Here is a 24,195-nt window from a genome sequence, read left to right on the forward strand (position 1 = left end):
CTCTTCCTCAGTGCCACTGTCTCCAAACCATATAACATAGCTGGTCTCACAACCATCCTGTAAACCTTCAGGGCATATCAGAATCATGTTTACTGGCCAAGTAGGCTTGTACGTACATAGAATTTGACTCTGGTTTCATGGCTCTCTGTGTACTTCACAGAAAAAACAACACAATTTTCAGATATATACACAAGGATTGACTTATACAGGCGAAAAAGGGGCAATAAAGTGCAATGGTACAGAGACTATATCAGACATGCTGAAATAAATTTTAGCAGTGCATGCCTGAGGTAGATAGACATGAGAGCATGCCAGTATATGTACAATCTACAGTATATACAAAATGGTTGGATTTACTAGAAAGTGTTAAGCGTTCATGTGAATGAACGATTAACACAGGATGATGTGCAGAACTGTAGCAACTACAGAGGTATAGAGTTGATCAGCCACAGCACGAAGATATGGGAAAGAGTAATAGAAGCTAGGTTAAGAGGAGAGGTGACGATTAGCAAGTAGCAGTATGGTTCCATGCCACGAAAGAGCACCACAGATGTGATGTTTGCTTTGAGAATGTTGACTGAGAAGTACAGAGAAGGTCAGAAGGAGTTACATTGTGTCTTTGTAGATTTAGAGAAAGCATACGACAGGGTGCTGAGAGAAGAGGTGTGGTACTGTATGTAAGAGTGGTGCAGGATATGGATGAGGGAAGTGTGACAATGGTGAAGTGTGCAGTTGGAATGACAGCTGGGTTCAAGGTGGAGGTGGGATTACATCAAGGATCGGCTCTGAGCCCTTTCTTGTTTGCAATGGTGATGGACAGGTTGACGGACGAGATCAGGCAGGAGTCTCTGTGGATGATGATGTTTACGGAGGACATTGTGATCTGTAGCGAGAGTAGGGTGCAGGTTGAGAAGAGCCTGGAGAGGTGGAGGTATGCACTGGAGAGAAGAGGAATGAAAGTCAGTAGGAGGAAGACAGAATACCTATGTGTGAATGAGTGGAAGGACAATGGAATGGTCAGGTTGCAAGGAGTGGAGGTGACGAAGGCATATGAGTTTAAATACTTGGGGACAACTGTCCAAAGTAACGGGGAGTGCAGAAGAGAGTGCAGGCAGGGTGGAAAAGAGTGTCGGGAGTGATTTGCGACAGAAGGGTACCAGCAAGAGTTAAAGGGAAGATTTACAAAATGGTTGTGAGACCAGCTATGTTATATGGTTTCGAGACAGCGGCACTGACAAAAAGACAGCAGGCGGAGCTGGAGGTGGCAGAGTTGAAGATGCTAAAACTTTCATTGGGAGTGATGAAGGAGGACAGGATTAGGTATGATTATATTAGAGCAGTGTTTCTCAACCCTGTCCTCAAGGAACCCCTATCCTGCATATTTTCTTTGCAACCCTGAATAGGTACCTGTTTGTAGTTATTCAACCAATCAGCAATGAATTTTGTCAGACATTGCACACCTTGCATAATTAAGTGCTGCGAGATGATTGGTCGAGTAAGTACAAGCAGGGCTACCTATGCAGGGTTACAATGAAAATCTGCAGGATAGGGGTTCCTTGAGGATTGGGTTGAGAAACACTGTATTAGAGGGACTTGCTCAAGGTGGACGGTTTGGAGACAAAGCAAGAGGCGCAAGATTGAGATGGCTTAAACATGTGAGGAGGAGAGATGCTGCGTATATTGGGAGAAGGATGTTGAATATGGAGCTGCCAGGGAAGAGGAAAAGAGGAAGGCTAAAGTGGTGTAACGACCCGTCTAGGTGTTAAGGTCGAAAGATGGAAAATACTTACAAAGATGTATGGAACCAGTAGTTGTAATGGGACATATAAGCACATTTGGGAGGACAATAAAAGACACAAGGCAGACTACGGTGAATTGGGTGTTAACTGTGAAAAAAGTGAAGATTATTTACAGGTTTTTACAAGACATACAACACCAAACCAAGTTACACAACCGAGACCAGTCAAAACAAAAGGAGGGCTGTCGAAAATAAACACCCTAACTACAGCTTGTAATATCTACCTACCTCTTAACAAAAAAAAAACAAAACCTCTCTAGCTAATCTCACTACAATTAGCGTTCATAAATACAGGTAGTGACACCACCGTTAAGCTAATGTGCCTAGACAGAGAACTCACCCCATGTGTAAGCGGTGTATAGGGGCCCCTGTATCTTACCTGGCACTGGTCTCAGAAGTGAAACAGGGAGATCCAAGATTTAGACAAAAACAACCTCTCTCACAAACTGCACACAGAACTAACGCACACAGTAAACAAGTGTAAATGAGGAAAAACAACTGCCAGCTGGCATGGATTGGAGCTATTTCAAATGGAGAGCTGAGAGTTGATTGGAGAAGGCATAATTACAGGAGTAAGCTGATTGGCGGGGGCAGGATGATGAGCAGACAGAATAATGATTGACAGCAGGTAGGACGAATGGGGATGATGATGGCTGCACAGCAACTCTTGCAGGAATTTACAGCAACAGAGAGAGAGAGAGAGAGGAAGAGAAAAAAGAAAGAGGGGAGGAAAAATGCACGCACACATCTCACACGAATGTAACAGGAGGTTTATGGATGTGATGAGGGAAGACATGCAGGTGGCTGGTGTGACAGAGGAAGATGCAAAAGACAGGAAGAAATGGAAACGGATGATCCGCTGTGGCGACCCCTAATAGGAGCAGCCAAAAGTAGTAGTAGTAGTAGTAGTCGTTAAGCGTTAATTTGAATGACAGTCCGGGGGAAAGAAACGTTTTATATCTGGTTGTTTGGGGGTACAGTGCTCTGTTGCACCTACCAGAGAGGAGGAGTTGGAACAGGTTGTGATGGGTCTGCAAGTGATGTTAACTACCCATTTTCTGGGTTTGGAGGTGTATTAGTCCTGAATGGAGTGCAGGTTGGCACCAGTGATTTTCTCTGCAGACTTAACTGTCCATTTTAGTCTGTCCCTGTCCTGTTTGGTGGCCAATCCTAACCAGATAGTGATGGATGTGCATAGGACAGACAGGATTATTGCCATGTAGAACTGAATCAGCAGTTCCTGAGGCAGGTTGAACTTCCTGAGCAGGTGGAGAAAGTACATCCGCTGCTGGGCCTCTTTATTATGTCTATGTTGGAGGCCCATCTTAGGTCCTGGGAGATTGTGGAACCCAGAATTATTTAGGTTTTCACCATAGACACCGTGCTGTTGAGTATGGTGAGGGGGAGGGCAGTGTTGGGGGGCTCCTCCTGAAGTCCACTGTAATCTCCACTGTTTTGAGTGTGTTCAGCTCCAGGTTGTTATGGCTGCACCAGAGGGCCAGCTGATCAACCTTCCATCTACCATATGCAGATTCACCACTATCACCAATAAGGCCAGTGATGGTTACATCGTCCACAAACTTCAGGAATTTAACATATGGGGTCACCTGAGGTGCAGTCATTTGTGTAGAGAGAGAACACACATCCCTGAGGGGTGCCAGTGCTGATTGTCCAGTTGCTGGATGTGATTTCCCCTAGCCTCACCAGTTGCCTCCTCTCTGTCAAGAAGTTTTTAATCCACTGGCAGATGGGGGCTGGTACAGTGAGCTGGGTGAGTTTGGAGTGGAGGCTATCTGGGACGGTGTTGAACACTGAGCTGAAGTCCATAAACAGGACCCTTGCTTATGTCACTGGGGAATGGAAGTGCTGGAAGATGTAGTGCAATCCCATGTTGACTGCATCCTCCACTGACCCGTTTGCTCAGTAGGCAAACAGCGGGGGGGGGGTGTCGGTCAAGCAGAGGGCCTGCGATTTCCTTCAGGCGGGCCAACACCAGTCTCTCAAATGATTTCATGACCATCGACGTTAGGGCAATGGGCCTGTAGTCATAATAATCCTGTGATATAGGGTTTCTTGGGGACCGGGATGATAGTGGAGCCCTTGAAACAGGAGGAGAATTCACACAGCTCCACTGATCTCGTGAAGATCAGTGTGTAGATGGGGGCCAGCACAAACTAATACAGGAGGGTGACATGCCATTCGGGCTCGGTGTCTTCCTGGTTTTCTGTCTCTGGAAGAGCTGGCACACGTCCTCAACACAGATCCTTAGCGTGAGTGGGGGTTCGGTGGGGAGTGGCTGGCAAGGAGTGCAGTGTGTTGTGGCCGGAGAGGGTGAGGGGTGGGAAAGCTACCTGCAGTATGACCCATTTAGGTCATCAGCCAGTTGCTGGTTCCCTACAGTGTCGGGGGATGGTCTCCTGCAGTTGGTAATCAAACCACTCCAGATTGAGGATGGGGTGGGGGGGTGGGATGGTCATTGGCAGAAAACTTGTTTTTCCACTTTTCAGAGTAGCACCTTTTTGCCACTGATCTCCTTTGTGAGTGTATTTCTGGCCTTGTTATAACGGATCCTATTTCCACTCCTGTAGGGTTCCTCTTTGACCTGATGAAGCTATCTGAATTTTGCTGTGAATCAGGGCTTGCTGTTGAAGGTACAGAGGGTTTTGGTGGGTACACACATCCTCACAAAAGCTACTGTAAGATGTCAATAAGTTTGTCCAGGTCTGTAGATGCAGCCTCAAAAACACTCCAGTCAATGCAGCTGAGGCAGGCCTGGAGCTCCAGTGTTGACTCATGGGTCAAAACTGGAGCTCTGTTTTAACCACAGGCGTTGCAGATTTTAGTTTCTGCCTGTAGGCTGAGATAAGACCAGAATCACGTGTAATGGCCATGTAGGTTTACAAATACATGGAATTTGACTCTGGTTTCATGGCTTTCAGTGTATTTAACATAGAATGTCACGGTGAGAGCAGGAGAGGACCCAAATGCAAACAGCAAGGACTGGCTGGGCTTGAACAAAGCTTTAATAAGGCAAAAACTGCACAAACAACTCACAACATGACGTGGCGCATCCGGTGACCAAGAGCCTGTGAGACGATCCAACAAGGAGCACAAGAAACCACAGGGCATATATACCTGGGGGGAGGGGAGGGGCAATCCGGGAGACTGGGCACAGGAACTGGACAGCCAATGGGAGAAGGGAACAGGTGCATGAAGCCGGGCAATCCGGGTCACTCGGGTGCAGGTGAACTGAAACACCAATCGGGATGGGCGAGCCCTGATGACAGGACCCTCCCCCCAAGGGACGGATTCCAGACGTCCCAAACAAATGGACCACGAGCACCAAGCAGGACAGATGGATGGGGTGTGGGGGAGGATGAATGGGGCCAGGGATCTCAGGCGGATGGCCTGGACCTGATCTGGAGGACGACCAGGATGCAGGACTGAAGGGCCAAGCAGCTCTGGCAACGGGCAGATGGATGACCCGGAGGCCGGCGACGCAGGCAGAACTGAGGGCAGACGCAGATTTTGGAGGCGACCAGACGGATCGGGGAGCAGACCAGTCATCGGCCGCTCGGGAAGAGACCTCACGTCGGCAAAGACGGCCGACGGCTCGGAAACAGACCGACCATTCTGGAACAGTGGGGGCGCTGGTTAGGCTCTGGGCAGTTGTAGTGCAGGTCTTGGGAAGAACCGGATTCAGCTGGAATTTCCACCTGAAGAAAGTAACTTCTTGGGCTAAGTCAGGGTCCTTCTTCCAGATAGCAGTGAGAAGCTCAAAGAAGCCTGGCTCTTCATTGAGGAAAGTGTCCCTCGACACACCAAAATCCTCACACATATACGGCAGGCTGAGCAGGTCTGCTGGGTCCATATTTGGTCAGATTGTACTGTCACAGTGCGAGCAGGAGAGGACCCAAATGCAGACAGCAAGGACAGGCTGGGCTTGAACAAAGCTTTAACAAGGCAACAACTATAAACAGCAGGGACAGACCGCAGGTACAAACAGTGGGAAGAACTCACAACTTGACGTGGTGCATCCGGCGACTGAGTCTCTATGAGTGTTTCTGTGAATGTCTTTGTGAGTATGTGAGACGATCCGACAAGGAGCCCAACAAACCACGGAGCATATATACCCTGGGGGGGGGGGGTATTCCGGGAGATTGGGCACAGGTACGCAGGACAGGGCAGGAACCGGACAGCCAATCGGAGATAGGTGGAGGGAGATTGGTCGCAGGTGCGCAGGAACCGCACGACCAATGGGAAAAGGGAACATGTGCGTGAAAGCAGGCAATCAGGGTCACTCAGGCCCACGGGCGCTGGTGAACTGAAACACCAACCAGGAGATGGGCGAGCCCCGATGACCCAGATCACACACACACCCATGAAAGAATAACGACACCACAACACAACAATCTTCAGACATATACACAAGGATTGACTTATAGAGGGGAAATAAGAGGTGATAAAATGCAGTGGTGCAGAGAATACAGCAGAGATGCTGAAATGGATGTTAGCAGGTTACTTACATACATGCCTGAGGTAGATGGACATGACAGAGCGTACCAGTATATGTACAATGTACCATCCAGGATAAACAAAATGATTGGATTTATTTAACATTGTTAAGTATTAATTTAAATGACAGCCCGCGGAAAGAAACTGTTTTTATATCTGGTTGTTTTGGGGTACAGTAGCGCCTACCAGAGGGTAGGAGTTGGAACAGGTTGTGACCAGGGTGTGATGGATCTGCGGTGATGTTGCCTGCCCATTTCCTGGGTCTGGAAGAAGACAGGTTGGCACCAATGATTTTCTCTGCAGACTTAATTCTCCAATGTAGTCTGTCCCCGTCCTGTTTGGTGGCTGATCCAAATCAGACAGTGATGGATGTGCCAAGGACAGATGAATCAAACAGTGATCAGAAAGGCCCAGGGCTGCACGGGCGACAGAGCGATAGGCATCCTTTAATATTGTGTAGCAATGATCCAAAGTGTTTTCGTCTCTGGTGGGACATTTAACATGCTCTCTGTATGTTGGCAGTTCGTGGCTGAGGTTTGCTTTGTTAAAATCCCCAAGGATAATGAGTACAGAGTCTGGATATTTGCGTTCCATGTTTGTAATTTGATCAGCCAGGTGTTTAAACGTGTCTTTAACACAAGCGTCGGGTGAGATATAGACACCGACCAGAATAAATGACGAACATTCCCATGGGGAATAGAATGGTTTGCTGTCAATAAAGAGTCTCTGAGTGAGAGCTGCATGATTTCTTCACCACTGTGACATCCGTACACAAGCGGCATGGCCAGGGCAAATAAAGTGTGTGTGTGTGTGTGGGGGGGGGGGGTATAAAGATGAGGAGGTCTGGGGAGATGGTCTTTTTGGGGACACACCCTTTACTTTGGGTAAGAATACATCTCCCGATATCATGTTTGCCATTGCTGACATGGAAACGTTGAGTTTCTTAAAAGTTATTCTATAAATCAGTGCCCAAAGGTAAATTTTTGAAGAACATGCTTTACTTTGGCTTAGGAGGCCTCTCCTGATCCTATGTTTGTCAGTGCTAAAATGGAAAACTTGACAATTAAAAAAGAAAAAAAAAATCATGGTAAGGACCAACCCAGTGTCTTCTGTCAATAAATGATGGGTTTTTCTTTTGACTTCAAGGAGATTTTCAGTGATAAATCAATATTTTAGACTTTTTTTGTTCAAATCAGGGAATTCTACGTGGTGTTTTGAACTTTAAACTTGAAATATTGTTTCTTAAGTTTTAAAATCTGAGGACTGGCGTTTCTTCAGTTTTCAGAAGTCCCCAGCACTGGTTTCTTGTAGAGAGTTTCTTATAAAAAAATAAATTAAATCAAAAGTGAGTGTATCTGCTTTTGTATGCAAAGATTAACATAAGTTTGAAGAAAGACGAGATGGTAAACAAAGTAAAAAACTGTCACCAAGAGTCCCGAAAATCCTGCAGTAGAAACAGTAAATTGCATCTCTTTCTACAGAATACTCCAACCAGTCAAATGTACTGTACCACTTTTTCAGAAACCTATATTCCCTACTTCCATACTTTTTAGCAGGGAAATTGATCACAGGTCGTATGGTTCCAATCGCGAGTACTTGGTCGATATTTACAACATTTTCCGTCGCAGGATCACAAAGTGTACTAGAAGCCATTGCGAAAACTTTGAAAAACTGTTCCTTCATTCCTCTTTTATTTGCATTTCTATTCTAAAAGCGGGACATTCTGTAATGTTGCTATGTTTGAATGTGTTGCGTAAGTAGTGTATGTGTAAGTAAGTAAGTATAAGTAAGTAAGTGAAGAACAAAGCGCAGTAGTAATGATCAATCATTTATTCTCTTCTCTTCTCTTACATTACATGCAACAGGGCATCCATAACATTGGTATACACAGAACACAACAAATGTGTCACGTGATACTGCTTAAATTGAATGGGGAGGACTATATAGTATATATCATTTTTCCTTTGACACCTTTATTTTATGAACAAAAGAACACAATCTGGTCATAATAATAATAAATTAGCAAATAGTACAAATCAGACTGAGCTACTACAATTTTTTTAGTCTTTCACAAAACAATAAAAAATAAGGAAAAACTAAAAAAAAAAGTCAGAAAGAGGTCTAATCAGAAATCAACATATCTATGTTTTTGTAAATATGCAAAGCTTGTTTGGTTTGAATACATTTCAGTGTATTCTTAAAATTTATTCATTCATTCATGAAGACTAAGAATAGTGGCCTGGCCTTAAAAAAAATCTAGATCTATGGATAAATTGTTTAGCCATAATAATTAGGCTATTGTAAAACTTTTCCATATTTTTATCCTCCATTATAACTCCAAATTTAATATCCTTATAATCTAAATTGGGCAAATGAAAGTCCTTTTCAGATATCCAGTTTTGAAATAATTCCCAGAAGGCTCTAGTATATTCACAAGTAAAAAACAAATGTTCTAATGTTTCCCTAACATAATCACAAAACAAAAATTGGTTTTTTTTGGGGGGGGGGGGTTTCAATGTTAAATCTTTGTCTCAGAAACTCATTACAAGGATAAATAACATTTATCATTTTAAAATGAGTTTCTTTCGCTTTTGGTGAAATAGGGAAGTGAGGTATCTGGTTCTAATTCTGCCTATATCTCTTTAGGATAATTTTTTAATAGATTTTTTTCTTTTTAATGGTAGAGGAAAGAGTATGGAGGTAAGGGCACCCCTTACAATTTTGTTTGTGCATTTTTTCTCCATAAAATCGAGATTGTCTATGTAAAGTGAAGGCATCTTTGGTACTAACACGTCATAACTCAAAATTCATTTTATCATATTCACCATTACTTGGGGGATTGCCTTGATAACCACTGTTTTTTTTTTGTTTTGTTTTTTGTACACGCCAAGATTCGAAAAAAAGTCTGGTTGTTAAAATCCCTGGTGTTTGCACTGCAACAGTTTCGGTGGGAATTGTGGAGATGTCTGCCAAGGTGACATTGCCACCACCAGGACACATCATCAGTTGTGTACCTCAGCATCAACCCCTAACCCTAACCCTAACCACATTGAATTTGTCAGTTAATTCATTGTACTCTAGAACATTTCTTCTTGAATCCATCAAATGTAAAACAGACCAAACACCTCTCTCCACCCAATCATAATAACATAAAGATTTTCTTTTAAACAAGATACATCTGTTATTCCAGATCGGAGAGCTATGTGGAGTGAATCTGTGCTTATAAACCAGTTTCCAATATAAGAGAGCCTGCTGAGGAAATCTAGACAGCTTAATAGGTAGTTTAGCAATACAGAAATCAATCTTAACAGAAAATCTATCCCACTGCACTAACTAAATATTTTAGAAGGAATATTAAACCAGAATCCATTATTATTTTGTATGAACTGCTGTAACCATTTTAGTTTTATCATTCCATTCATTACCTCATAGTCAATCACATTTAAGCCCCCTTCTTCTAATGATTTTACCACGTCCCCTTTACTAATAGAATGATGTTTGTTTTTTCCAAATAAAGTTGAAATTTGTTTGATTAATTGATTTAATTAAATTGTCAGGAACTGCTAATGAAAAAGCTGGATACATAATTCTAGATAATGTTTCAATTTTAGTAATCAAAATATGTCCGAAGACTGATAAATCCCTCTGTAACCAAGAATTGAGTATAGATTTACGTTTTTTTATGAGTCTCAATATGCAGTTCTTCTCTAGCTTTACAATATTTAGTTATAATCACTCTTAAGTATTTTACTTCATTTTATACTGGAATATCATACATTTCATCTGGTCATGTATAGCAATTAGTTCATTTTTTGTTTTAATTTAAGAGTATTCCAGATGCTTTAGAAAACTCATCTATCGTCTTGATTAACAGAGGGATCTGTTCTGACCTCTTGAGGAAGATAGTAGTATCATCTGCCAGCTGAGTTATGACCAGATGATTGCCTAGCACGTTTAAAGGCTCAATGTCTGGACTATTTTTTTTTATAGAAATAGCCAACAATTCTGCAACTAATATAAATAATAAAGGGGAGCAAGAACAACCCTGTCAAATCCCTCGTTTAACCTCAAGTCTTTTAGATGCTCCTTTAGGGAGAGAAACTTAACTATTAATGTCATTATTCATCATATTAATTACCTTATTAATTTTGGACCAAACCCAAAATAATCTAAAGACTTTATTATAAATGGATGTTCAACTTAATCAAAGGCTTTGTAAAAATCTAAAAACATTATGAAACTACTGTCTTCGATCAAATAATTATAATCTAGTAAATCAAGAACCCCGACTGAGTTTCACTTATTATCTGTCCTATATCTACTTTCATCCAGAGGTGTAAAAACCAGATCCAGAAAGTAAAAGTCCAAACTATATATTTGCTCCACTCATGCACTACACCAGCAGATTCTAGTCAACAGCACTCCTCAACTAGGTAGGGAAAACTAGTTAATGAAATCAGCTGGTTTAGTAATATGGTTGGAGCAAATACACGGCTTGGACATTTACTTTCTGGACCTGGTTTTTACACCTCTGCTCATCCGATTGGCAATAATATGCGTAAATAATTTCTAATCCACATTCAATAAAGTTATTGGTCTCAGGTTATCAATAAATATTTTGTCCTTACCAGTTTTAGGTAACAAAGTAATAATACCTTGCTTCATGGTCAACATTAAGTTATTGTTTTCAATACATTCTTTTAGGGCATTAAATAACAGTTCTTTCATATCTTCCCAGAAAATTTTTTATAAAAGTTTGAGGTTAAACCATCTTGACCAGGAGCTTTATACCTACTGACATTTGCTTTATAGCTTCATCCAATTCCTTCATTCTAATCTCAGAATCACACATTTGTTTAAATGCCAAATCAATTTCAGGAATATAGCGTTTAATACTTTCAAGAAATGACAATGAATCCTGAACTGAATAGGATGAAGAGTATAATTTGGAATAGAATTGATAAATTTGGTCAGAAATTACCTTTGTGTCAGAACATTCTCTATTATTAATCATCAAAACATGTATTGTATTTCTTTCTTGTCTCCTCCTTTCCAGTCCAAAAAAAAAAAAAAAATAAGACGTGGTCTTCTCCCCTTGTTCTACATCTATCCATTTAGCTCTGGATCTAACATAAGCTCCTTGTGCCCTTTGGTTGAACAAGTTATGTAATCTGGCTTGTAAACTCAATATCTTTGCTTTGTTTCCATCTGATAACTCAATTTTTTTACAACATTCATTACTTTATTGAACCAATTTATATCCATCTTCCCTTTACTGCTAGACATCTGGTTTTACTATATTTAATCAATAGACTCCTGACCTTATATTTTAAATATTCCCATTTCCTGCACTAAGTATCTATTTCTGTATCACTTTTAATTTCCACCATTATTGTCTTTATTTCCTTAACATATTCTTCTAAATTTAACAGATCAGCATTGAACTTCCAATCATTTTTTTCTACATTTATGATTACCATTTGGTTTCAGAGCTATTTCAATTACACAATGGTCTGTAAATGGAGCAGCAGACATTTCAACAATAGTGACAGAATTTGTGATCTCTGGAGTCACCAGCCAAAGATCTATTCTGGATCTTGATCTCCCATTGGGTTTTACCCAAGAGAAATGTCTCCTATATGAGGTTTTTCTCTCTCCAAATATCAATAAAATAATTGACATTTATGAATTCCTTCAATACAGTGTTGTAATAGTAATCATTATGAAAAGATGGACATCTATCCAACCACTCATCTGGTGCCATATTAAAATCTCCACCTATTAAAGTAAATCCTATACCGTAAGTTTGCTTATATTCAGCAATAATTTTTGTAAGAGCTCCTAATAATATTTTGTTTTGACTAATACTATTATATCCATAGATATTAATCAAAATTGCAAATGACCCCTCTAAATTTATAACCACAACAATCCAATGACCATCCTGATCATTTTTGAATGTTACTACCTCCTCAGGGATTCCATAAAAACATATGGCCACACCTCCAGATCGAGTACTGCCATGAGAAAAAATAATTTCGTCTCCCCACTGGTAGTGTCCTCTTCACATGAATGAGTCTCTTGCAAAAACATGTAGTGTGCTTTAAGACCTTTACAAAACAAAAAAAGTAGCCTTGCGTTTCACATTATCCTTAAGACCCCTTAAATGTAACGACAAAAAAATAAATCTCTTGACTTAAGAGAAAACATAGAATGAGAAAAAAAATCAAGTTTAACCTCACAACACTTTGTTAGGAACAATGAAAAGAACCAACCTCTTTAAATGTATCCTCCACTCAGAAGTTCCTCTGGGGAAAAAAAAAACATCAATCCCCTTCCAACATTTATTTAACGTCTTTACCGGTCAGATTACATATCAATGTTCACTCTGTCAGCTAAATCTGTTGCCCATCGACGAATCCAAAGGGTCGGTGATAGTATGCTTTCTTCCCAGCCTTTCACTTCTTGTATCCAAGGCCAAAGAGCTTCTCTAGCCTCTTTATCTGCCATGGTCAAGTCTTCAGTAAAGTGAACTCCCGCTTTCCTGCATATTTCCGACTCCGTCATTCTCCAAATCCCATCTCTGTGTTGAAGTTTGACAAATTGGATAATGACCTGGCGCATTCTCTTCTCCTCCTTTCTCCCCACCCGATGAACAGTTTCTACCATCTCATCCATGTTCTGTGCCCATTGCAGTGTGACTTTCTTGAGTAGGTTAATCACCTCCTCCCTTGTGTACCACCACATTGTCCAGGTACAAACCCCAATTCCAATGAAGTTGGGATGTTGTGTAAAACGTGAATAAAAACAGAATACGATGATTTGCAAATCCTTTTCCACCTATATTCAACTGAATACACTACAAAGACAAGATATTTAATGTTCAAACTGATAAACTTTATTGTTTTTTTGTAAATATTCACTCATTTTGAATTTGATGCCTGCAACACATTCCAAAGAAGCTGGAACAGGGGCAACAAAAGACTGGGAAAGTTGAGGAATGCTCAAAAAACACCTGTTTGGAACATTCCAGAGGTGAACAGGTTAATTGGAAACAAGTGAGTGTCATCATTGGGTATAAAAGGAGCATCTCCGAAAGGCTCAGTCGTTCACAAGCAAGGATGGGGTGAGGTTCACCACTTTGTGAACAACTGCGTGAGCAAATAGTCCAACAGTTTAAGAACAAAGTTTCTCAACGTACAATTGCAAGGAATTTAGGGATTTCATCATCTACAGTCCATAATATCATCAAAAGATTCAGAGAAATCAGTGCACGTAAGCGGCAAGGCCGAAAACCAACATTGAATGCCCGTGACCTTCAATCCTTCAGGCGTCACTGCATTAAAAACCGACATCATTCTGTAAAGGATATTACCACGTGGGCTCAGGAACACTTCGGAAAACCATTGTCAGTTAACACAGTTCGTCGCTACATCTACAAGTGCAAGTTAAAACTCTACCATGCAAAGCGAAAGCCATATATTAACAACGCTGCCGGCTTCTCTGGGCCCCGAGCTCATCTGAGATGGACTGAAGCAAAGTGGAAAAGTGTGCTGTGGTCTGACGAGTCAACATTTCAAATTGTTTTTGGAAATCATGGACGTCGTGTCCTCCGGGCTAAAGAGGAAAAGGACCATCCAGATTGTTATCAGTGCAAAGTCCAAAAGCCAGCATCTGTGATGGTATGTGGGTGTGTTAGTGCCCATGGCATGGGTAGCTTGCACATCTGTGAAGGCACCATTAATGCTGAAAGGCACATACAGGTTTTGGAGCAACATATGCTGCCATCCAAGCGATGTCTTTTTCAGGGACGTCCCTGCTTATTTTAGCAAGACAATGCCAAGCCACATTCTGCACGTGTTACAACAGCGTGGCTTCGTAGTAAAAGAGTGCGGGGACTAGACTGGCCTGCAGTCCAGACCTGTCCCCCATTGAAAATGTGTGGCACATTATGAAGTGCAAAATACGACAACGGAGACCCCGGACTGTTGAGCAACTGAAGTCGTACATCAAGCAAGAATGGGAAAGAATTCCACCTACAAAGCTTCAACAATTAGTGTCCTTAGTTCCCAAACGCTTGAGTGTCGTTAAAAGGAAAGGTGATGTAACACAGTGGTAAACATGCCCGTCCCAGCTTTTTTGGAACGTGTTGCAGGCATCATGAGTGAATATTTGCAAAAAACAATAACGTTTATCAGTTTGAGCATTAAATATCTTGTCTTTGTAGTGTATTCAATTGAATATAGGTCGAAAATGATTTGCAAATCATTGAATTTTTTTTATTTACATTTTACACAACATCTCAACTTCATTGGAATTGGGGTTTATAGATGGTGACCCCCTGAATACCAGCTAGGATGAGTGACATTATTTTCTGAGAACAGCTTGGGGCTGATGACAGCCCGAAAGCCATGCGCTTGTATCTGAAAACCCCCGCATGTGAGACGAAAGCTGTACGGTCCATGCTGGCCAGTGCCAGGGGAACCTGCAGGTAGCCGTGGCATGAATCCATTTTGCTGAAAACTGTGGAGCCATGGAAATGGCTAGTCAGCTCCTCAGCTGTGGGGAGGGGGTATTTGTTGGGGATGATGGCTTTATTGACATCCATCAGATCCACGCAGAGGTGCAGTCCACCACCTCGCTTCTTGGCTATCACCAGGTTGGAAATCCATGCGGAGGCATTGACTGGTTCGATGATGTCCTCCTTCACCAGGCAGTGTATCTCCTCTTCCACCCCATCCTGGAGGGCCAGGGGAATGCGTCATAGTGGCTGGATTACCCGGCGGACTGATTCGTCCACAGTAGGCTGGTGCACAAACCCAGACATGCAGCCCAATCCCTCCGAACAGTTCTGGGTAACGTTCGGGCCAGGAAGTGGAGACCTGCAGGACACGCAGGCCCACAGCGTCAGTCAGTGTAAAGCCCAGGGCATGGAACAAGTCTAGCCCCATGATGTTAGCCCCTTTCTGTGTGATGTAGAACCTGGTTTCAGGGACGTACTTGTGATTATACTCCACGGGAAGGCAGACTACTCCCAAAGTGGCGATGGGGGCGTGGCCGTAGCCCCGACAGGGAGTTGGCTTCCGCTTCCAGGGGCACGTGACAGGCGAGTCGGTCATATGTGGGTTTGTTCAGGAGTGAAAGCTTTGCCCCGTGTCAACAAGGAGCGGTATGTAGGCTCCGCCCACAAGGCATGTGCAGTGGCTGAATGAGGCCCGCTGGCTCTGAACTGTGTTGATAGGAACTGCAGCAGCCTGTGAGTCTGCAGGGGGGGAGCGGCACCAGCGTCCAAAGTGATTCATCTTGTTGCAGTTATGACAGCACTTGCCCCGGGCAGGACATGATTTGTCCCGAGATATATGTTTTGTGGAGCCACAGTTAGTACAATGCTTGGGCCCACTCTTCCTAGACCCCTTGTCTGCCACTCAAACCTGTCACTGTCCATGTCAGCTGCCCCTGCCATCTCCCGGGCAACAGTAGGTACTTTAAGCGAAGACGCGTTTAAGCAGTGAACTGCCTGTAGCAGTGACATCACGGGCTCCTGCACAGCAGGAGAGAACTTGTGCGCTTCCAGCAGAGCCGTTTCCAACTGCTTCCCAGTCACTATAGCGTCAGATAATGTCATGGAGTCTGGTTCGAGTAACAGTCTTTCCCTCAGCCAAGAACAAGACGTGTTTTGTATTAGCTGATCAACTATAAGTCCATCCTCCAAAGCCCCGAAGTCACAATGCTTTGCTAGCCCACGTAAGGCAGAGACGAACTGGCCCACTGATTCACCAGACTTCTGGGCTCTCTGATGAAACTCAAACCGGTGCATGCGTCGGATGGGACTGTAGTGCATTGGTAGCCGCAGTGTAGGTGTCATCCGCCACCGAGTGTAGCGAAAATACGTTGCTCCTCCTGACTGAGGCAGTGCCGCAAGAGCGCACACGTTCTAGCTGCTGCTAAATCTGATGCCCCAGAGCCAGTAAATAGTCATCAAACAACGATATCCATTGGTCCCAGGGAACAGCTGGGTCACCAGGAATGGGTAGGGAAGGTGGCGATGGCGATAGAACGAAGCCAGCCATCCTCGTTCGCCAAATATTATGTTCAGTCAATGACCACACCGGGAGCCACGTTGATAACTTTTACTTCACCAACATCCACTCACGACACTTTTCACCTTGCCGTAATTCACACTGCCCCCTGCCCTTCTTAAAGGCACAGTAACGGCTAGTGCTAAACCTTACAAGTCAGACTCGGGCATAACACTACCTAACCAGATCTAACACACAGAGCAGCAGATCTTGAAAAGTCTGAGTTTTTTTCTTCTTCTTTCGTTTATGAATAGGAGTTCGTCCGTCTTGTTGGCCAGAGAGCGGACATTCGTCAGGTGGATTGACAGGAGCGCAGTTCTAAATCCCCACTGTCGCTCCGGCTCGCTTACCCCTTCAGCGTCTTCGACATAGTCCGCACAGGGCTATACCGATCAAAACCTCGGCAAGACTTTAGTTAAAATTTTCAATTAAATTTGGTTTAAAAAAAGTCTGTTCAGTTTGTCCAGTGGACAGATGGAGGCTTAATGGTTGTATGTGATCAGTGAGTGGGCACTGGAAAACTAAACAAATAAACAAAAAACAGAAAGAGCGCAGAACCGAGACTATCATCTTCGGCGCCATCTTGATTTTGTGACAACACTGACAATGCTGATAACATTCATCATCACATCTTCGATTTCCAGCTTTATACTCATCACTATGACACTCCCTTCACCTCTAACACATTCTTGACATACTCTTCCTTCATGATTAACCCTACCCCTTTTCTCCTCCCATCACCACCCTGGTAGAAGAGTTTAAACCCACCTCCAATGCTCCTGGCCTTACTCCCCTTCCACCTGGTCTCTTACACACATATTTACCTTCCTTTTCTCCATCATATCAGCCAGCTCCTTTCCTTTATTAGTCATAGTGCCAACACTTAAATTTCTGACTCTCACCTCCACACTCCTACCCTTTCTCCTCTCCCGCTGCCTCTGGACATGCCTTCTCCCTCTCCTTCTCCTTCACCCAACAGTACCGGCACCCTGCTAGCCAACAGTACTGTTGGTGGTCATTGGTAACCCGGGCCTCGACTGATCCGGTATGGAAATCTGATGTATGATCCGCATACTTGATTTGGCAAAGGTCTTATGTCGGATGCCCTTCCTGACGCAACCCTCCCCATTTATTCAGGCTTGGCACTGGCACTAAAAATGCCCTTGCTCATGCATCCTCAGTGGCTGGGTTAATAATCTGATACAATGAAACCTTTTAAACAGCCTATTTTACAAAACAAAGACTCGGCCATCACATTCTACAGAGGCACCATAGAGAGCATTCTGACCAGCTGTCTGGCATGGGAACTGCAAGGCCTCTGACTGCAAATCCCTACAATGGATAGTGAAGACAGCTGGAAAGATCATAGGAACTTCTATCCCATCCACCCAGGTCATCTATGACACACGATGCACCCAGAAGGCTCTCAGCATCATGAAGGGCCCCACCCACCCTTCCCACATCCACTTCACCCTCCTACCCTCTGGCAGGAGGTACCTGAGCATCAATGCTGCCTCCACCAGACTATACAACAGTTTCATTCCTCAGTCTGTGAGGTTCCTCAACAGCCTGAACACTTAGAACTTCCATAAACTGACTTTTTGACCTTCTTACTCACTGTCCGTGTCAGGTGTGTTTGTGATATTTAGGTCTGTGAGGTAATTTTTGTTTTTAATGTACTTTTTGTTTTTAATATTCCTTGTGTGTTATTTTTTTTATGTGGCACATGGCCCGTGTGAAATGTAATTTCATTCCCCTGCATGTATGAGACATGCATATGACAATAAAAGCAGTCTAATTCTAAGTCTCTTTTTATGTACCTGCATTGGGTCAAGAAGTTCTTTCTGGAGAGTAACATTAACAAATACACCCTTAGGGAATATTAATTTAGCCTTGGTTTGCTGGCAGGGCTTGGAGGGGATTTTAAGTTAATCTTAAGCAAGCCTTCACTGCCCAGATTTGATCTGGCCTTGCTCCTGTTTGTTTCACTGTTTAGTTTTGTTCTTATCTACTGAATCTCTAAAACTAGTGACCTTGTTTTCATAAGGAGGGTTCTGAATATTTCATACATGTGGGAGAAAGGCATGACGAGAGAGACATTTTAAGAACAATTAAAGATCCACTTACAAATAATAAAGATGTTTTCCCTCTTTTCAATATACTCCAAGGAGCTCCCAAGTTTTTTATGCACCAATAATAGCTGCAGAGCCAAATGAGTTGAGGGCTTCTTTTTGGTGCATTCATTCCCGGGAGGTGGGGATACTAAGATCTAATGCTCTGGCCTGGGAGATTTGTCAAACAAGCTCAGATCTGACCACTAGCCAGAGGGTAGGAATTTGTGTAAACAGCCACCTACAGGCAACCATGACCTTTCAACAGTTTTTTTGGCTTCATACACCCCCACCCTGAAAGTCATGGCACCATCCATTGACCTCAAGTCTTTTTTTGTCTTCTCTCTATTCTTCCATGTATAGCAAACATTTCAAATGGACAAGCTGTTGTGTTCCCCTGGAACAAATATGTGCGTTAATAGAACACCGCTCTGAATTATAACTCCATTATGATAATGAAAAAGAGATTTGTCAGGGGAAAAAAAAAACATAATCCTCAACCTTTGCCCAACTCACTTTGAAGTTTATTATTAAGAATATGCTGTCAAATAATAATGGATCCTTTAACTAAATACTTAAGCACTTTCATAAATTAGTGTAGTTGATTATAACCTAACCTGCACTCTGACATCACTCTATAGCAGCTGATGGGACATGTTAGAGTTTAGTAATATAATTGCAGAATAATTTCAACATTCTGTTAATGACAACGGATACATAAAAAGATCATCATGTTCACTTTTAACAAGAAAGGAAGATAAAAGCTCCAATCATTCAGATCTTCGATGCTCATCTGATTTTTGTTCATATTGCTCACACTGTGTCTCATGATAAATACGACTTATCTCCATTCTGAAGACAATGCACTACACGCAGGAGAATCACAATGACTTTGTGTCTTAGAAAGCATTTCCATCAATATCACAGCTTATCAGAAATCACCACTAGAAGAAATGAAAGAAAGAAAGTGCCCTCTGTTATGCAAATTCAGCAACACTAGTGAGACCGGACATTTGAAAACTGCTTTAAAGAAGCAAAGTATTTTGGCACCAGTGTCACAGCTGATGTCTGCAGCGTGGCAACAGCAATATCCACTAACTTCATATTCACAGGATTTGAAACCTCATACTTTAAACATTCAAACTGTGGAAATCATATTTTTTCTGTATGGGAGACAATCACAGAATGTATTTGATTCCTTTTATTTCTTAATCATGTGTATAGATACAAAAAATAAAAAGGATCCCATCACTTCCACAAATGTGTCACAAAGGGCAAAAGTGGGCAAAATGTTAAAGAAACCAAGTAGTTAGATTATTTAAAGTATTGAAATGTGAGGTTTGTGGCAAAACAAAAGTAATTTCCGATATCATGAATTTACAGCAAAGAATTATTTGTTGCTTTTATTCACTCTTCATTTTCCTGTCCTATTCATATGATCTAGTCAGCATGCAATCAGCAAACAATTTGTTTGAGCAAATCCTGCTTATGTGTAGCTGCACCATTCCCAGTTGTCGCTTGTCTTATTCCCGTCGCATCTTGCACCCGACAGTGTGTCCAATTGATTTTGCCATAGTGAAATGCACTTAGTGTCAACTCAATGACTACTCGTAAATGTTTCTGACACTTTATCTCAGGTGGATGTGTGTGTGGAGTTCATGGAGATTTACCTTACCATAATAATAAGTGCATTCATTCATCCAACCACTTAAATAATCATTATCCTTTTCACAGTGTCGTTCTGAAAGTATGAGTCATATGAGGAAAAAAAAACTGTCCTGACAAAGTGGCTATCAGCAATTCTAATTTAGAACACATTTTATAATATTCGGTCAAACGCATCCTGGCAGCTATCAAATATGAAGATGCACTAAGAAAAAAATCTAGTCTCTGTGGCTGTTCTAGGTGCTGTAAACAGAGACAGGACATTTTCTCTGTACCTGCTCCATCTCAGCCAATCAGGAGACTTCATTGCAAGCTGGAATCTCCACTGATCCCTACTTGCTGTCAATGAGTTTGTGTGTTTGCAAGGCTCTTAGGAAGAAGTGAGGGGGTGGATTCTTTTCCAGAATGTTTTCAAAATATATCTAGACTTACTAACCTCTGCCCGGAATCGCTTACTCCTACTTTAATCAGTGGACGTAGTGACCACTCTGATTTAAAACATGAGATGGAGGGGGAGAGAAAGAGAGTCATTCTTTGGTTCACCAGAAAATAACACATTACGTGGAACAAAAATGTGTATGTTGTGTGTGTGACCAGCAGATGAGGATTAAACCCATATAACACAAGGGAGATAGAAGAGGCATGCTGCAAAAACTCAAAATCTTATCAAGTATTGGTGAGCATTGGTAGTAAGCATTGTTGGTTCAGTGGTAGAATTCAAACGTATTTAATCTATGGTCGTACACAAATACTAAACGTACATTTCATCTATTAAAAAATGTGAACAAAATATGAATAAAGTGACTTACCCAGGGGTTTAACTGGGGCACTTGATGCATGGTCAGCAGGCGTGGAAGCAGATTGCCGTCCCTTCTGCAAGTACTGCTGCAGCTTGTCTATCCATGTCCCCAGGACGCAGGTCTTCCCCATGACAAAATTGGCGTAGCCATCAGCTCTGCTATCCCAGATCTCCTTCCATGTGCTCTTGGCCCGCGAGCCAAAGCCAACCAGCTGGTCATCATTTGATGAGGCTGCCGTCACAACACCCACTCCACTGGTCTCATAGTCGCGAAGAGACTGGATCTCTGCAAAGCTCAGAGCATAATTACAAATGACAGTAAGTTGTCCTTACTATGCCCCTCTGCCATGCACAAACCCGAGGTCTCCTCCTTCTGGAGGTTCTTGATGAGGTACATAGTGGAACCTACATCATTCTGTAAAAGCCACCTGAAGGACTTCCCTTTATACTTTTCAAACTGCAGGATGTAGTCTGCCAACACCTCCGTTCTGTCTGAAGCATCCCCTCCTCTCTGACGGACCACAGACAGAGCATTCTGCTGCACAAGGTCCTCTGTCATGGGCGCAGACTTGTCCTGCAATTCAATTCAATTCAGTTCAGTTCAATTCAACTTTTTTTTAATAGCGCCAATAACAACTGACATTGACTCTAGGCGCATTACATAGTGAACCTGCAGAGTGGGGTCGTCCTTGATCTGCCTGGCTTCTTCAGACAGCTCCTGGAGGAGAAACCCGAGTGGTCTCTTGCAGTACACAACACAGATTTTCCCTGGGAAGAACACCACTTTCTTGTGCATCTTGACCTATCATAGAAGAAAAATAGAATTTTAGGTTTATTTTAAGAATATACTTAAAGAAGATACTCATGAAACAAATACTGATATTTCAGGTAGTTATCACACCACATTTATCACACCTTTTAAAAACCTTGATACTGCACATCTGCTCTGATCACTGAACTTCTAGCAAATAGTTCAAAAGGTCAAGATAACAACAGTTATTCACACCTCTTTAATCCTTATCTGGGAGAGGGCAGGAAAAGTGCAGTGCCTGTGTGTGTCCAACATAGGGGGAGGAGGGTGGGGGGCAGCAGGAGCGTTAAAGCAGCATGTGCGTGTGCTCACAAGAAGGGGGGAGAAGGGCGAGAGGGGCAGAAGTGGAAAGTGTCTCTGTGTGTCTACGCGCGCACCTGTGTCGGAGCAAGTGGGGGTGGGGGGGTGGGCTGAGGAGGCAGGAGAAGACCACAGATCAAACACTGGAAGAAAAATACATTTGATTAATTCACTCTCTGGAAGCCTACTCTGGTACTACACCATAGTCCTACTAAAAATTTACTTTTCTCAGACTTTAAAAAAATAGCACACTGGTAAAAAAAAGAAGTCATTCATCGTTCAGTCAGAGATGATCAAGCTCTTGTAGTAAGTACAATGTATAATTGGGCTACATTGCTGGCGAGTTACCTCGGGGTTGTCCAACCTTGGGGGTCATCCCAGGTCGTCTTCTGTGTAGAGTTTGCATGTTCTCCCCATATCCGCGGTGGGTTTTCTCCGGGTGTTCCAGTTTCCTCCCACCATCAAAAAGACATGCATGTTAGGGTTAATACTCGTGTCTGTGCCCCTGACCCAGGCATGGCAAGACAAACTGGAGGGGGTCCCCGGGTGCTGCATGGCGGCTGCCCACTGCTCCTAGCTACACAGCTAGGATGGGTTAAATGCAGAGAAGAATTTCCCCACGGGGATTAATAAAGTATATCAAAATAAAAATGAAAAAAGTATATTTGTCTAATTTGTAGTCAAAATATCTCATTACACGTAATATAAGACACAATCACCTAACAAGTAATATTTCTGTGAGATACAGGGACTTGCTTTTAGACAATGTGTTTTAACTAGCTTTTTAAGTGAAAGTCTTGAAAACATCTTGTTTTGAATTGTATCCCAGATGAAACAAGCTTTTTTGACACGTTTTTAAGCTACTGTGTAATTTGTAAAAGATGGATAATCTTGTTTCAAGAAATAACCTTACTTGATTTAAGAAAATTAATATGCTTTATCGGAAAACCTCAAGGTCAACAGCCCCCCCCCCCCCCCATCCATGCATCAGAGTGCACTGTGGTGTAGTTTTAGTTTCTTACCCTCAGTGCTGGATTTGGTGGCAGACACAATTTGGCAAAAATGTAGGGAACATGGTGGACTTTAATAATGTCATTTTATTACAGTAAAAGTCTGTTTCTTCTAACAGCAGTGATAAGCAGGGACAAATTGCACATGGTTGCACATGGTGCAGTTTGATAATGTCCTTTTTAAAGTGAGTGCCAGACAAAATTAGGATAGAAATGGAGGGACATTTCTGCAGAATAGCACAATTTATTGTGATATATTGACAGGCCTTGAGGTAAAAGTATGCAGAGAGCCACTTAAGCTTTGACAGCCACAAGTAGAAAGATATAAAAAAAATCAACATATGCTCCTGCATATTTTGACACATAGTGGTCAGTGCTTGATAGTTTACTTATTGTTTACGGTCTTCAATTGAGTAAATTTTGTTATTCCACCTTAACCAAATGCACAGTGAAATAAACAAACTTTCTCAAGGTGAAAGCACGCACTGAACAGTAAAGAAAAACAATCAGTACATACAAACAAAACAGTGCACCAAAAGACATGGTTCAACAAAGGCAATGGTAAGTCACAGTACATTCAGACTAAAATGGCAATGCAAAACAATTGTATTGCAGTATTAGAAGCATTAGTATAAGTGGCTGATGTAAACTAAATCGGGTATGCTAACAAAACAGAATCACTGTATTTGGGTGTTTCTCAGCAGGTGCACATGATGTCCTGGCTATGAACAATTACAGTGAATGGAGAGGTTCTGTGCTCATACATCAGAAAACAGAGAGCATTTCATTCTATATAGATGGCAGTATTTGTATTAAGGGAGTGATCTGCAATGATGTCTGTGAGAGCATACTTCATTGGAATGTACTTCCTATTATTGAAGGTCAAATAGTAGCATGATGTATAATCATCAAGTTTTTCAGCATCCACAAAAATATTGGCTTGAGCTAGGTAGGGAACTTCAACCTCATATGCTAAATAATGATCATTCCACTAAACTGTAGAGAGAGGTTCGTATTAAAAACCATACACTGACACTTTTACAATATAGATGTTTTTCACAGGTCCAAACTCTGGAGTACTATTGGTAACATTAGAAATGACCAAAG

The sequence above is a fragment of the Lampris incognitus genome, chromosome 6, assembly GCF_029633865.1.
Source record: "Lampris incognitus isolate fLamInc1 chromosome 6, fLamInc1.hap2, whole genome shotgun sequence".
Classification (NCBI taxonomy): Eukaryota; Metazoa; Chordata; class Actinopteri; order Lampriformes; family Lampridae; genus Lampris; species Lampris incognitus.